Below are 17,614 nucleotides of genomic sequence, written 5' to 3' on the forward strand. Positions count from 1 at the left end.
TCTGCCATTTCTTTGTTCCCCATAATATATTCCCCATTTTCTGTCTTCAAGGGCCCAATTTTAGTCCTAACCATTTTTTTGCCTTGTACATACCTAAAAAAGCTTTTACTATCCTCCTTTATATTTTTGGCCAGTTTACCTTCGTACCTCACTTTTTCTCTGCATATTTCCTTCTTAGTAATCCTCTGTTGTTCTTTAAAAGCTTCCCAGTCCTCTGTTTTCCCACTTATCTTTGCTATGTTATACTTTTTCTCTTTTAACTTTATATGTTTCTTAACTTCCCTCGTCAGCCACGGCCACCTCATGCCTCCTTCTGGGACCTTTCTTCTTTTTTGGAATGAACTGATCCTGCAACTTCTGCATTGTACACAGAAATATCCGCCATTGTTCATGTCAGCCATGAGCAGATGGCATAGCAGACTCAATGGGCTAAATGATCTAATTCTGCTCCTGAATCTTATGGTCTAAATACAATTCAGACTGCCAGTTGTGCCATGCTCATTAACTTGGCGCTGACCTTCTTGTTAGACTTACTTTACTTGACGTCAAATTTCCCTTTAATCACTCCACATGCTGACCTCCTATCCTGGTTCCCAGCCCCGACCACACTAGTTTAAATCCTGGTCATTCTACAGCTACATAGAGTCATAGAGATGTACAGTACAGAAACAGACTCTTCGATTCAACTCGTCCAGGCCGACCAGATATCCAAACCTAATCTAGCCCCACCTGCCAGCACCCGGCCCATTTCCCTCCAAACTCTTCCTATTCATATACTCATCCAGATGCCTTTTAAATTTTGTAATTGTACCAGGCTTCACCACTTCCTCTGGCAGCTCATTCCATATACGTACCATCCTCTGAGTGAAAAAGTGCCCCTTATGTCCCTTTTCTATCTTTCCCCTCTCACCCTAAACCTACATTCTCTAGTTCTGGACTCCCCGACCACAGGGAAAAGATCTTGTCTATTTATCCTATTTATGCCCCTCATGATTTTATAAACCTCAATAAGGTCACCCCTCAGCCTCTGACGCTCAAGGGAAAACAGCCCTACCCTATTCAAACTCTCCCTATAGCTCAGATCCTCCAAACCTGGCAACATCCTTGTAAAACTTTTCTGAACCCTTTCAATTTCACAGCATCTTTCCGATAGGAAGGAGACCAGAATTGCACACAATATTCCAACAGTGGCCTAACCAATGTCCTGTACAGCTGCAACATGACCTCCCAACTCCTGTACTCAATACGCCGACCAATAAAGGAAAGCATACCAAATGCCTTCTTCACTATCCTATCAACGTGCGACTCCACTTTCAAGGAGCTATGAACCTGCACTCCAAGGTCTCTTTGTTCAGCAACACTCCCTAGGACCTTACCATTAAGTGTATAAGTCCGGCTAAGATTTGCTTTCCCAAAATGCAACACCTCGCATTTACCTAAATTAAACTCCAGCTGCCATTCCTCGGGCCCATTGGCTCATCTGATCAAGATCCCACTGTAATCCAGATACATCCCGAAATTGCTGTCAAATCATATTTATTTACTCCATATGTGCTATCAATTAATTTACCTTTTTATTATTCACTTATGGATGTGGATGTCACTGGCTGGGCCAGCATTTCCTACCCATCCCTAGTTGCCCTCAAGAAGGTAATGGCGAGCTGCCATCTCAAACCACTGCAGCCACTTGCTGTGGGGGAACCCATAGTCCTGTTTAGAACATAGAACATTACAGTTCAATACAGGCCCTTCGGCCCTTGATGTTGCACCACCCTGTGAAACCAATCTGAAACCCATCTAACCTATACTGTCCATATGCCTATCCAATGACCATTTAAATGCCCTTAAAATTTGTGAGTCTACAGTTGCAGGCAGTGCGTTCTGCACCCCTACCCTCTGATATCTGTCCTATATCTATCATGTCTCAATTTAAAGCTATGTCCCTCATGCTAGCCAGCACCTTTCGAGGAAAAAGGCTCTCCCTGTCCACCCTATCTAACCCTCTGATTATCTTATATGTCTCAATTAAGTCACCTCTCAACCTTTTTCTCTCTGATGAAAAGAGCCTCAAGTCCCTCAGCCTTTCTTCGTGAGACCTTCCCTCCATACCAGGCAACATACCAGTAAACTTCCTCTGAATCTTTTCCAAAGCTTCCACATCCTTCTTATAATGCGGTGACCAGAACTATATGCAATACCTCATTCCTGATGAAGGGCAACTCTAGTTGCCACCTCTCAGCCCAGCTCTGTAGCTTATTTATGTCTCCCTATAGCCTTCAACATCCTTCAGCGCTATCCATAACTCTACCGACCTTAGTGTCATCCGCAAATTTACTAACTAATTGACCAGTGATCCTTACTTCTGTTGTAGGAAATGTTTTGGAAAGGATTATAAGAGATAAGATTTATAATCATCTAGCAAGCAACAATTTGATTTCAGATAGTCAACATGGTTTCATCAAGGGCAGGTCATGTCTCACAAACCTCATTGAGTTTTTTGAGAAGGTGACCAAGCATGTAGATGAGGATAGGGCAGTTGACGTGGTATACATGGACTTCAGTAAAGCCTTTGATAAGGTTCCACATGGTAGACTGATGGAGAAAATGCAGAGGCATGGAATGGAGAGTAATTTAGCAGTTTGGATTAGAAACTGGCTTTCTGAAAGAAGGCAGTGAGTGATGGTTGATGAAAAATATTCAGCCTGGATTCCGGTTATTAGTGGTGTGCCACAAGGATCGGTTTTGGGACCACTGCTGTTTGTCATTTTTATAAATGACTTTGACGCGGGCATAGGTGGATGGATTAGTAAATTTGCAGATGACACTAAAGTCGGTGGAGTAGTGGACAGTTTGGAAGAATGTTACAGGTTGCAGGGGGACTTGAATAAACTGCAGGATTGGGCTGAGAGGTGGTAAATGGAGTTCAAGGCAGCTAAACGTGAGGTGATTCACTTTGGGAAGAATAACAGGAAGGCAGAGTACTGGGTCAATGGAAAAATTCATGGTAGTGTGGATGTGCAGAGGGATCTTGGAGTCCATGTACATAGATCTCTGAAAGTTGCCACCCAGGTGGATAGTGCTGTTAAGAAGGCATATGGTGTGTTAGGTTTCATTTGTAGAGGGATTGAGTTCTGGAGCTGCAATATCATGCTGCAATTATACAAAACGTTGGTGCGGCCACATTTAGAATATTGTGTCCAGTTCTGGTCGCCCCATTACAGGAAGGATGGGGAAGCATTGAAAAAGGTGCAGAGGATCTTTACCAGGGTGTTGCCTGGTTTGGAGGGAAGGTCTAATGAGGAAAGGATGAGAGACTTGAACCTGTTCTCATTGGCAAGAAGGATAAGAGGGGATTTGATAGAGACATACAAGATGATCAAAGGATTAGATAGGGCAGACAGTGAAAGACGTTTTCCTAGGATGATGCCGTCAGCTTGTACGAGGGGGCATAACTACAAATTGAGGGGTGATAGATTTAAGACAGATGTCAGAGGCAGGTTCTTTACGCAGAGAGTGGTAAGGGCATGGAATGCCCTACCTGCTAATGTAGTCAACTCAGCCACATTAGGGAGATTTAAACAATCCTTGGATAAGCACATGGATGAGTTTGGGATAGTGTCGGGGGACGAGCTGAGAATAGTTCACAGGTTGGCGCAACATCGAGGGCTGAAGGGCCTGTTCTGAGTTGTATTGTTCTATGTTCTAACTCATCCTTCTACGCCCTCAACCAGGTCATTTATAAAAATGACAAACAGCAGTGGACCCAAAACAGATCCTTGCAGTACACCACTAATAACTGAACTCCAGGGTGAACATTCCCCATCAACATCACCCTCTGTCTTCTTTCAGCTAGCCAATTTCTGATCCAGACCACTAAATTGCCCTCAATCCCATGCCTCCATATTTTGTGCAGTAGCCTTATCAAACACCTTACTGAAATCCATATGCACCGCATCAACGGTTTTCCCCTCATCCACCTGTTTGGTCACCATCTCAGGGAAGGTTTAGGAGGGAGTTTCAGGATTTTGAATTCGCGACACTGAAGGAACTTGGTGATGGATTTGAAGTCAGTAAAAAAATGGTTTGGTATGGTGGTGCTCTGATGTATATTTGATATGAATGCCATGCACAGTGGTTTTCACTGTTATCTTTGTAGCTTGTAGTCCTAAATATTGGTTTATACTTAAGTTGTTTTGTCTTTTTCTGCTATTCTCTGACCTTCATTTCCCATGCTACAGTTTTGCTCTACTGCCTCAAATCTATCCCTTTACTTGTGACATCTCCTGAAGCTTAATTCCTCATCCTCATTCTTAGTCTCCATCTTCCCTTGTGATACTACTCACTCGAATACCAGTCTCAGCAACGTCCATGTATAGACAGGTCTCAATGGTTCAGATCCCACTCTGGGGTATTTCCAACACTGCTTCACAAGTTTGATCCCATTTCTCCCACAACAATCTGTAAACCACTCAGTCATTGATTTAATCTTTCACTCTACGCCACCTTACACATGGTTCAGGTAATAATACAATGGTTACCTGGAAGGTTCTAGCTTTTAACTTAGCATCTAACGTCTCATACTATCACGCAGAATATTGTCTCTGCTGAAGTTATTGGTACTGATGTGGACCATGACCACTGGATCCTCCCCTTCCCACTGCAAGTTCTCTTTTCAGCCCAGAGCAGATATCCCAAGCTCTGGCATTAAGGAAACAACACATGGAGTGGCATACAGACTGTCAATACCCTTCACTATACTTGTCCCCTATTCCCATTACATTCCTTTTTTCTCCTTGACGTGACTGACTACTTGTATCATGGTCAGTTAGTTTATCCACTCTGCAGCTCGCACTCTCATCCAAACAAACTGAAAAAAGCTCAAAGCCTTTGGATAATTGCAAAGTTGAATTTCTCGCTCCAACCTCCTGGGTCCCCTTACTTGCCTCACTCACAGTCAGATCATCTTGTCCCCATGCACTGGCCAAACCAGTTGACTCAAACCTAAGTGATGTAACGATCTCCTGTAATCAATTGCTGAGGTAATTGTCCCCCATCTGATACGCTACGTTGGCCGGAACTTTGGTTCAATGTCACTGAGCTGGAGGCAAAATTTCTGTAGCTACAGACATGGAGTGCAGATAGGTTTGCTCTTGATCAAACTGGCATCTAGAAGCTGCCATATCTATAGCTGCAGCATGTTACCTGCCCTTCCGTCTTTATTCTGGATTAGAGTGGTGCTGAAAAAGCACAGCAGGTCAGACAGCATCCAAGGAGCAGGAAAATCGACGTTTCAGGCAAAAGTCCTTCATCAGGAATAGAGGTAGAGTGCCTACAGAGTGAGGAGGGTGAAGATGGGGAGAAAGTAGCATAGAGTACAATCGGTGAGTGGGGGAGGGGATGAAGGTGATAGGTCAGAGAAGAGGGTGGGGGAGAGGAGACTACCTGGTTAGGTCCACGCCCCCCAACAACCCATCCTCCCATCCTGGCACCTTCTCCTGCCACCGCACGAATTGCAAAACCTGCTCCCACACCTCCATCCAAAGCCTTTAAAGGAGTCTTCCACATCCATCAAAGTTTTATCTGCACATCCATAATATCATTTATTGTATCCGTTGCTCCCGATGCGGTCTCCTCTACATTGGGGAGACTGGACACCTCCTAGCAGAGCGCTCTAGGGATCATCTCCGGGACACCCGTACCAATCAACCACACCGCCCTGTGGCCCAACATTTCAACTCCCCCTCCCACTCTGCCGAGGACATGGAGGCCCTAGGCCTCCTTCACCGCCGCTCCCTCACCACCAGACGCCTGGAGGAAGAAAGCCTCATCTTCCGCCTCGGAACACTTCAACCCCAGGGCATCAATGTGGACTTCACCAGTTTCCTCATTTCCCATTCCCCCACCTCACCCCAGCTCCAAACTTCCAGCTCAGCACTGTCCCCATGACCTGTCCCACCTGCCTATCTTCCTTCCCACCTATCCACTCCACCCTCCTCTCTGACCTATCACCTTCATCCCCACTCCCATTCACCTATTGTGCTCTGTGCTACTTTCTCCCCACCCCCACCCTCCTCTCATTTATATCTCCACCGTGCAGGTACCCTGCCTCTATCCCTGATTAAGGGCTTTTGCCCGAAACATCGATTTTCCTGCTCCTCGGATGCTGCCTGAACTGCTGTGTTTTTCCAGCACCACTCTAATCTAGAATCTGGTTTCCAGCATCTGCAGCCCTTGTTTTTACCTTCCATCTTTATTGTACGTTAATGAACAATTCTAATCAATTTATAATTACTGAACAGTACATGCTCAGGTAATTAAATATCGGTGGTACATTTAAACAATAAACAGCAAATGTAATAAATGCAAGCCATTGTCAGTCTTGTATCAAAGTTATATAACATTAACAAACCTATTTTGTCTAGAGTGATTTGGAGATGCCGGTGTTGGACTGGGGTGTACAAAGTTAAAAATCACACAACACCAGGTTATAGTCCAACAGGTTTAATTGGAAGCACTAGGTTTCGGAGCACTGCCCCTTCAACAAGTGGTTGTGGAGCAGGACCATGAGACACAAAATTTATAGCACAAGATTACAATGTCATGCAGCTGAAATGATAAACCTAGATTAAGTCTTTCATCTTTTGGAATGGATTTGTCTTTTTGGTTCTTTAATATGCAAATCCCAGAACTTCTTTTAAGACATTCTGAAGATAACTTCAGGTTTTCTAACAAAAGGTGCCATCTCAGCTCAGAGAATACATTAAAGGCATGAGGTTAAAGTCTGTCTCTGTCCCAATCTTAAGTCAGACTGATTCCATTTGTAAAGTGGGATTTATATAATATTACATGGATTAACTGCAGGTTATGCATTTTTGAGCAAAATAGAACATATCTGCAAATATAATTCTGCAGATACAAATTCACCACATAAACCTATATGTGTGCACATGTAGGCCAGACAGAGTGAGTGTGTGCATGTCGGTGTGAGAGTGTGTGTTAGTCATGGCTGAATTTAGAGAAAAATGACTGACAGAAGTGAGTTGCCTTCAATACTTCTCCCAACTGGGAGACTGCGGAGCGCGCAGGAGGAAAAGGGCAAGTTTGTGTCAAGCCCATTCTCAGACTTTAGACTTTCAAACAAACTCTGTTCATATCCTGTACCCCTCTGCCCTTCCATTCCTTACAAATTCCCTCACCTATTAATGCACCTATTAGCAATGGATACAGAAGAGAAACACCTTTGAATTGGATGAGCGTCTCCTTTCAGAATCTCCTACTTACTTCTCCTGGGCTTGGAATCCTGTCAATGGCTGGATTGAGCCCTTCAGCAGATCGCACTGTGACCCACAGGCTGCCTGCTGAACAAGCCAGTCAAGAACATTGGCAGAGGGAACAAGTAGGGGGGGATGGGAAGTCGGGAGAAAGGGAAATTAATTTAATAAATGGCTATAATTTAATAAATATTTTCTGCTTTCCTTTGCTTTACATTTTTATAATTTCCATGATTTAGGAGGATGAGGTAAGTTAATTTTCATGTTGTTAGGCAGGATACAGTGAATACAATGGATTTACAAGTGGAGTCCACTTGTCAGCTTAGATTCCCTGTCTGCACATGCTTGTGGTAACTCTGGTCTGAAGCCAACATTGTAAGGAATTACATCATTCTAGGCAGGAATTTCAAAAATTTGATGGTTGAGCAAATGAAACACACTTAATGATTATAAGTGATGTGCTGCAAGTTTGGAGTCTTGCCAATCAGCACGATAAAGAAATAACTTGAATTCTCAGAATCCAATATTTTCTGCATTTGTTTTAGATACCAGAAAATCATAGGCAGTATGTCCCTGAATTCAATATATACAATCTTATTTAATTAAGGGGAGGCGCAGCCTAGTGGAATTATCACTGGACTGTTAATCCAGAGACCCAGGTTCAAATCTCACCAAAAATCTGGAATTAAGAGATTAATCACCATGATTCCATTGTCAAATGTCAGAAAAACCCATCCTATTTACTAATGTCCTTTAGGGAAAGAAGCTGCCATCCATACCTGGTCTGGCCGACCCATGACTCCAGACCCACAGCAATGTGGTTGTCATTTAACTGCCCCCCCCACCCCACCCCGGGTAATTAGGAATGTGCAATAAATACTGGCTTAGCCAGCAATGCCTCAATTCTATGAATAAATTTTAAAAATCCTAACGATGAGTTCCAAGTTTCCAACAGTTGTGTCTATAAATCAGAGTCATTTTCTGTTATAAACACGTCACCAGCTTTAAATTAAAAGTTATTGAGAAACAAGTCATCAAAGAAACTGTCACTTTAAACAAACCAAAAGTTCAAATTCAATAAAATCATACAGTACCATTATTTAAAAATTTCTCATTGTAATTAACTTCCACCTACCTTCAGTTTATACAATCCCACAACTGTTCTACTCTTCCTTCTGAAAAGATAAATCAATTGTATGGCAGCCATCAGTTCCTGAACTGGATTTTCTGTGACTTAACAGCTTGATGGCAGACATCAGAAAAATAATTCTCTAACATAAACTAATATACACTTTTCAAAGAATCCCTCAACAGATTGGATAGATGCATATATTTCCAAGAATCACAACTGCTTATGAAACATTATAAACAGATATTGTTTACATTTTCAAAAAACCTCAGGTTATTCCAAGGGCACAAGGTTCAACCATGTATAAAGAACAATCTTTCATTGTCTTTGAACATGTTAGTTTGAATCCTATATAAAGACATAACTATTTATATCACCCTAAACACTACAAAACAAAAACAAATAGAACAGGCTGTAATATTGTATGTCCTAGATCATTGGGTTTAATCAAAAAGGCCAAATGTCCTCACTCTCACGTTAAAAGTATCAGGATTTAATGACTTTCCCATAGATGGGAACTGGTTTGGACAAAGGTATTAGCAGACAGGATGAAACACAAGGAAGCAATACCAAAAATGTGAAAACCATAACAAAAGGACGTTGGTAAAGATGGTAAACATGGTAAAGATATTCACATTTCTTTAGAAAGCATTTGCATGTTTTAAAAACTACTTTAAATACCGCTTGTGCATTGTATCCTTTCAGGTGACATGGGTATTGCTGGCTAGGCTAGTATTTATTCCTGATGAAGGTGTTTGCCCAAAACGTCGATTTTCCTGGTTCTTGGATGCTGCCTGACCGACTGTGCTTTTTCAGCACCACACTCTTGACTCTAATCTCCAGCATCTGCAGTCCTCACTTTCGCCTAGTATTTATTGTCCATCCCTAGTCACCCTTGAGAAGATGGCGATATACTACTTTCTTAAATCACTATAGTCAATTTGGCATACATAGACCCACAATGCTGTTGGGTGGGGGAGTTCTGGAATTTTGATTTACCAACAGTAAAGGAACAGCAATATTGTTCCAAGTCAGGATGGTGAGTGACACTTGCAGGTGGTGGTCCCCATTTATCTGTTGCTCTTGTCCTTCTAGGTGGAAGTGGTCACAGAATTGGAAGGTGCTATCTAAGGGGCCTTGATGAAACTCCAACATATTTGACTTCAAATTACTAGAATACAACATTTCTCGAGGGCTCTTCTAATTTTTCCTACATATTACCCAGGTATAAAGAGGTTTCTTCCAATACATCAAGAAAAACTCTTCTGGTCCATTCTGACCAAAATGTCCATCCACACTAACCCTATTTCCCTGCACTTGGCCCATATCCTTCTAAACCCTTCTTATCTGTGCAAATGCCTTTTAAATGTCATTAATGTACCCACCTCAAGCAGTTCTGCTGGCAGCTCATTTCATATGTGTATCACCCTCTGTGTAAAACAAAAAGTTGCTCCTCAGGTTCCCTTTTATTCTTTCCCCTCTGACCTTAAACTGATGCCCTCTAGTTCTCGATTCCACAACCCTGGGAAAAAGACTGAGTACATTCACCTATCCACGTCTCATGACATTATACACTTCTGTAAGGTCCCTCCTCAGTCTCCTACGCTCTAAAGAAACAGGTCGCAGCTTGTCCAATCTCTCCATATTACTCAGTCCCTTGAGTCCTGGCAACATCCTTGTAAACTTCTTCTTCACTCTTTCCAGTTTAATAACATCCTTCCTGTAACAAGGTGACCAAAACTGAACACGATACTCCAAGTGCAGCCTCAACAACGTCCTGTACAACTGCAACATAACTTCCCAACTTCAATACTCAACGCTCTGACTGATGAAGACCAGACGCCTTCTTCACTCACCTGTCTACCAGTGACTCCAATTTACAGAGAACTGTGCACCTGATTCCAAGGTCCCCTTGTTCCACTACACTCCTTAAGTCCCTATCATTCACCCTGAAATTCCTACCTTGTTTTGACTTTCCAAAATGCAAGACCTCACCCTTATCTACATTAAACTACAAATATTCCATAAATTCTCAATGGTACTCATCATATTTTGATACTTGGGAATTCAGTTGTTGATCATTTTCGGTAAATAATCTCTTTGTGTCTTTAAGATTTTTCAATCCTCAAACACAATAACAGACCATTCATGTTTTATTAGTTATTAATGTTTACTAAATACTGAACATCTGACACAACCTGTTGAAACATGTATCAAAAATACTCTTGCGTGATAACAGAAATTACTGGAGAAACTCAGCAGGTCTCACAGCATTTGGAGAGAGAAAGCAGACATTTCCTACTGAAGGGTTTATGCCTAAAACGTAGATTCTCCTGCACCTTGGATGCTGCCTGACTGCTGTGTTTACCAGTGCCACACTTTTTGACACTGACTCTCCAGGATCTGCAGTCCTTACTTTCTCCGAGAAGAGTCAATGTTTTGGGTCCAAGGAATCTTCATCGGTAGTAGCTAGAAAATGATGATATATGTTCTGAAGACAGGGGATGGGGAGAGGAGTTAATGGAGTGAGAGAATAGCTACAGACAGCCCAAAGGGAGAGAAAGACAACAAGGCAGACAAAAGAATGGATAATGGTCAACCAGGGAAGGAGAAAAGCTGATATTGGATTAGATTAGATTAGATTAGATTAGATTACTTACAGTGTGGAAACAGTGTGCCCAACAAATCCACACCGACCCGCCGATGCGCAACCCAACCCCCAACATTTACCCCTTCACCTAACACTACGGGTAATTCACCTCACCAGTACATTTTTGGATTGTGGGAGGAAATCAGAGCACCCGGAGGAAACCCATGCAGACACGGGGAGAATGTGCAAACTCCATACAGAAAGTCGCCTGAGGCAGGAATTGAACCCGGGTCTCTGGCGCTGTGAGACAGCAGTGCTAACCGTGCCTACTTATATTGGGGACTATAAGTAGGTGAAAATGGATTGGCTGTGTTGAAATTCTGAGATTGTGAGGACTGCAGATGCTGGAGAAGTCAGAGTCGATAGTGTGCATCTGAGGAACAAGAGAGTCGGGCTTAACCCTTCATCAGGGCTGGGGATTCTGAGAGGATGTTTCCTTCTCGTGAAAGAGTCAAGAACTCAAGGGTATAGTGTCAGAATAAATGTGCAACGATTTAAGACTGAGATGAGGAGGAATTTCTTTGTTCTTTGAGGAGGAGTTTCTTTGAGTTCTTTGGAACTCCTTTCCACAGAGAGCTGTGGGGGCAGAGTCCTTGTGTGTACTTAAGATAAGACGTAGGAGCAGAAATTAGGCCTTTCAGCCCATCAAGTCAGCTCGGCCATTCAGCCATGACTGATAGGTTTTTCAATCCCATTTTCCCGCTTTCTCCCCTAACCTTTGATCCCCTTGGCAATCAACAACTTATCTATCTTTGTTTTAGATGTACTCAATGACCAGGCCTCTATAGCCTTCTGTGGCAATGAATTCCACAGACTCACCACTCTCTGGCTGAAGAAGTTTCTCTTTATCTCCATCTCAAGGGTCTTCCCATTACTCTAAGGTTGCGCCCTCGGGTCCTCATCTCTTCTGCCAGTGGAAATATCTTCTCAATGTTCAATTTGTCCAGGCCATTCAGTATTCTCTAAGTTTCAATAATCCTTCTAAACTCCATCAAGTATTGTCCCAAAGTCCTCAAACGTTCCTTGTTTGTTACGCTTTTCATTCCTCGTGAGACTCCTCTGGACTTGCTACACAGCCAATACATCCTTTGGATTTGGAGATGCCGGTATTGGACTGGGGTGTACAAAGTTAAAAATCACACAATACCAGGTAATAGTCCAACAGGTTTAATTGGAAGCACTAGCTTTTGGAGCGACGCTCCTTCATCAGGTGATGGTGGAGGAAACAATTGTAAGACACAGAATTCCTGAAGAAGGGCTTATGCCTGAAACGCTGATTCTCCTGCTCCTTTGATGGTGCCTGACCTGCTGCACTTTTCCAGCAACACATTTTTCAGCACAGAATTTATAGCAAAAGTTTACAGTTTGATGTAACTGAAATTATACATTGAAAAATATCTTGTTTGTTCAGTCTTTCATCTGTTCGAATACCATGATAGTTTCACTTCTTTTTCATATGTAAATCACAAAACTTTTTTTTAAAAAGTTACATTCTCAGGTTAACTGTAACAATTGGTGTTAGCCAGACAATATGTTGATAGTGTTAGCCCCCTGTGTTCCCTGTCTGTGCCATAATGTTTAGACTGATTCTAATCTAAAAAAAATGAGATAAGAGTTTTACATGAATTTATGTAAGATTAGAATTTTTAGATTAGAATCAGTCTAACATTATGGCACAGACAGGGAACACAGGGGGCTAACACCTTCAACACTGGGCTGACACCAATTGTTAAAGTTCACCTAAGAATGTAACTTTTTAAAAAGTTTTGTGATTTACATATGAAAGAAGTGAAACTAACATGGTCATTCTAACAGATGAGAGACTTAACAAACAATCAAGGTATATTTCAATGTATAATTTCAGTCACATCACACTGTAAACTTTTGCTATAAATTCTGTGTCTTACAATTGTGTCCTCCACAACCACCTGACGGAGCGGCGCTCTGAAAGCTAGTGCTTCCAATTAAATCTGTTGGACACGGTGGCCCAGTGGTTAGCACTGCTGCCTCACAGCGCCAGAGACCCGAGTTCAATTCCCGCCTCAGGCGACTGACTGTGTGGAGTTTGCACGTTCTCCCCGTGTCTGCATGGGTTTCCTCCGGGTGCTCCGGTTTCCTCCCACAGTCCAAAGATGTGCAGGTCAGGTGAATTGGCCATACTAAATTGCCCGTAGTGTTAGGTAAGGGGTAAATGTAGGGGTATGGGTGGGTTGCGCTTCGGCGGGTCGGTGTGGACTTGTTGGGCCGAAGGGCCTGTTTCCACACTGTAATGTAATCTAATCTAAAAATTACCTGGTATTGTGTGATTTTTAACTTAATACATCCTCCCCTAGTTATGGGGCCAAACATTGCTCATAATACTCTAAATGTGGTCTAACCACAGTCTTTAAAACCTCAGAAGTACATCCCTTCTTTTGTATTCTGTCCTCTTGAGATGAATGACAGCACTGTATTTACCTTCCTAACTACCAACTCAACCTGCAAGTTTATGTTGAGAGAAACCTGGACTAGGACTCCCAAGTCCCTTTGCACTTCAGATATCTGAATTTTCTCCCCATTTAGACCATGCCTCTGTTCTTCCTACCAAAGTGCATAACTTCACACTTTCCTATGTTTATCGCATCTGCCATTTCTTTGCCCACTCTCCTAACCTGTCTAAATCTTTCTGCAGCCTCTCTGCCTCCTCAATACTACCTGTCCCTCTACCTATCTTTGTATCATCTGCAAACCTAGTCAGAATGCCCTCAGTTCCTTCATCCAGATCATTAATGTAAAATGAAAAGTCATGGTCCCAACACTGAGCTTTGTGGAGCACCATTAGCCACTGGCTTCCATCCTGAGAAGGACCCTTTTATCCCCACTCTTTGCCTTCTGCCTGACAGTCAATCTTTTATCCATGCTAGTACCATGCCTCTAATACCATGGGCCCTTATCTTACTCAGCAGACTCCTGTGCAGCATCTTATCACTGGCCTTCTGGAAGTCCAGATACATAACATCCATTGGCTCTCCTTGGTCGAACTTGTTCATTACCTCCTCAAAGAATTCTAACAGATTCATCAGGCACAACTTCCCCTTAATGAAACCTTGCTGACTTTGCCCTATTTTACCATGCACTTCCAAGTATTCAGAAATCTCATCCTTCACAATGGTCTCCAAAATCTTACCAACCACTGAGATCAGGCTAATCAGCCTATAATTTCCAATATTTTGTCTTTCTCTCTTCTTAAACAGGGGGATTAAGGCTGACAAATTCATGATCAGTCAGGGAATCAAGGGCTATGGGGCAAAATGCAGGAAAATGTATGAAAAATGTCAAATCAGCCATGATCCGAATGAACGGCACAGCAGGCTCGAGGAAGGCAAAAGGCGTAGTTCTAGTCTTATTTCTTCCGGATTTATGAAAAGCAGCCCAATAATGCTAAGGCCTGGGTGTGGAAGTGGGCAAAAGGACATTGAAGGAGATGTTCAGACTCCAAAATTATCGATCTTGAGATTCTGATGGCTGCAGGATCCTCAAGTGGAACATGAGGTGCCACTGTTCCACCTTACACTGTGCCACACTGGAGCACTGTGACAGTCCAAAACACAGATGTTGGCCAGAAAATTCTCTTTATGAGTTATCTTCCATTAGTTTATGTTCTATTATCCTCCCCTAAGCCAGCCATACCTGAAGTTAAACAACAGACTATGATACACAAAGTGCTGGGAAAACTAAGGCAGTTTAATGAATTTGGAGACAAAGTCCTTTAAAGAGAAGCTAATTTTTAAAATTAATAATTCACTGAATTAGTTAAGGCAGAATCTATCACTGCTATTTTCTTACATTTTCAGCTACTGCCAGAAGCCAGATAGGCCCTGCAGAAGGACGGGAAAGGAACAGAAAATAACTTATTCTTTGACTTCATGAAATGGAGCACTGAAGGTTTTTCTCATCTCACTTCAGAGACAGCAAAGTCCCAAAGTAGCTAATGCTTTTGATGAAAGTCTGAGCAGTGATCCTTCAAAGTACTTCAACCTTTGAGAAGAATTTGTAGCAAGGAGGAGACATTAGTTGCAAGGAGGGAGAACTGCTGATTTGTGTCAGCAAGTAGTCTGCAGTGATTTCATAACATTTATGTGAAGTGGACTTCCATTATCTTTGGCATGTGCTGTATTTAAACTAAAAGCTGATTCTATTTATAAATATCTTTTAAATGAAAGCTGGCACACTGTGACCTAAAGCAGACCCATTTCACTTTCACAACCTCTAGTACATTAGATTTAATTTTTTTTTGTGTATGCTCCCAGCTCTCCTCCCGTTGTTACTAAAATGCTGTTTAAAAATACTGTTATGACATATTGGCTCCTAAAGTGATGCTTGAAAACAAAAACTTCATGTGCTTCAAATGTTAATAAATTCATTAGGATTCAAAAGCTTCTTTGTTCAATATAGTTTCATGTAATTAACTACTTCCAAACAAAAACATTTTTCAGAGTTTCTGGAATGGCACTACAGTCAATGTTTATCATATTTACTGAAAGTATTCGAGTATAATTCACAGTTTGCACTTTGTTTATTGGTGAGGACTTGGAAATTAAAAAATGTAAACTTAAAATTTTAGGAATACTATGAAAGGAATATATTAATTTTTGACCAGGTGTTCCCTCCTAAATTAGGTTTATTTTTCCTTTGTTATTTTGCTGTCTACAAATTTGACATTCTCAGCTGTATCTCACATTACTCACAACATACTTTGCTTTTTATTACAACAAACTGCAAAGGAAAAATATACATCAGCATTTGCCTTAACTGTCCCAACATAAGGTCTGTTGTAAATCAAAACAGAAATATAATTGCAAAAATCTAAATATTTGTTCTTCCAGAAACAAAGGCATTTTTTTGTCAACACTGCTTATACCCAAAACAGGAAGACCATATTTGCAAGTTTAAATCTTAGGAGCTCTTGGTTCAGACAGAAAAAGATCAAATTAAGCGTTGCCGGGGTGGGGAGACAGAGGATAAAGAATTCCTCCTTTCTGAGGTACTCTTAGTTAATTGTCACACCTTCATTCAGTGATTAACACTGACTTTAGCAAGGCCTTCAACAAAGTTCCACATGATAGACTGATTAGTAAGGTTAGTTCACATGGGATGCAGGGATAGATAGCCAACTGAATACAAAATTGTCTTCACAGTAGACAACAAAGGGTGTTGAATCAAGATTAGAGTGGTGCTGGCAAAGCACAGCAGATCAGGCAGCATCCGAGGAGTAGGAAAATTGACGATTTTTCTAATCTCCAGCACCTGCAGTACCCTCTTTCAACTAACAAAGCGTGGTGATGGATGGTAGCTATTCAGACAGGAGGCCTATGACCAGCGGAGTTCCATCGAAATAGTACTGGGTCGATTGTTGTTGGTCATTTATATAAATGACTTGGATGAGAATATAGGAGGAATGATTAGTAAGTTTCCAGATGACACCAAAATTGGCCTAGTAGACAGTGAAGACGGTTTTCTAAGATTACAAAGAGAGCTGGAGCAGATGAGCCAATAGGCCAAGAAGTGGCAGTTAAGAGTTTAATTTAAATAAATGCATTTTGGTTAGGCAAACCAGAGCAGGACTTATACAGTTAATGGAAGGGCCCTGGGGAGTGTTATCAAACAGAGAGACTTAGGGTTGCAGGTACATAATTAATTGAAAGCAGAGTGGCTTGTAGACAGAGTGCTGAAGAAGGCATTTGGTATGCTTGCCTTTATTGATTAGATTAGATTCCATACAGTATGGAAACAGGCCCTTTGGCCCAACAAGACCACACCCAGACCCATTCCCCTAGCCAATATTTACCCCTGACTAATGCACCTAACACTATGGGCAATTTAGCACGGCCAATTCACCTGAGCTGCACATCTTCGGATTGTGGGAGGAAACTGGAGCACCCGGAGGAAACCCACACAGACACGGGGAGAATGTGCAAACTCCACACAGTCACCCAAGGTGGGAATTGAACCCACCTTGCTGGCACTGCGAGGCAGCAGTGCTAACCACTGAGCCACCATGCCGCCCAAATTGGTCCAATTAGTGCCCAACTGGTCAGTGTATTGAGTATAAGAGTTGGGAAGTCACGTTGAGGTTGTGCAAGACATTGGTGAGGTCGCTTTTGGAATACTGTGCGCAATTCTGGTTTCCCTATTATAAGATTAATGTTGTTAAAGTAGAAAGGGTGCAGAAAAATCTGCAAGGATGCCACCAGGGCTGGAAAGTTTGAGTTATAAGGAGAGGCTGGAACTTTTTCCCCTGGGGCAGAGGTTGAGAGGTGACCTTATAAAGGTTTATAAAATCACATGGGGCAATATGTAGACAGGCCAACAAGAGGCGAGGCCATACTGGATTTGGTTCTGGGTAACGAACCAGGCCAGGTGTTAGAATTAGAGGTAGGTGAGCACTTTGGGGATAGTGACCATAATTCGGTGATTTTTACACTCGTGATGGAGAGGGATAAGTGTGTACTACAGGGCAAGAATTATAGCTGGGGTAAGGGAAATTATGATGCGGTGAGGCATGACTTAGGATATGTGGCTTGG

At 42.1% G+C, this 17,614-nt stretch overlaps 1 protein-coding gene across 2 annotated transcripts in view; it reads right to left on the reverse strand.

Moving 5' to 3' along the window:
- fam110b (family with sequence similarity 110 member B) overlaps nucleotides 1–17,614 on the reverse strand; it is a 115,427-nt gene that overhangs the window by 84,707 nt on the left and 13,106 nt on the right. Inside the window, exon 2 of one of the 2 annotated variants that reach the window (XM_043689326.1) lies at nucleotides 8,407–8,446. The exons of the other annotated variant lie outside the window; for it this stretch is intronic. The gene's annotated coding sequence lies outside the window, so the exon portion shown is untranslated. The remainder of the gene's footprint in view (nucleotides 1–8,406; nucleotides 8,447–17,614) is intronic. 2 annotated transcript variants of the gene reach the window in all.

This window comes from Chiloscyllium plagiosum, chromosome 4, assembly GCF_004010195.1.
Source record: "Chiloscyllium plagiosum isolate BGI_BamShark_2017 chromosome 4, ASM401019v2, whole genome shotgun sequence".
Lineage (NCBI taxonomy): Eukaryota > Metazoa > Chordata > Chondrichthyes > Orectolobiformes > Hemiscylliidae > Chiloscyllium > Chiloscyllium plagiosum.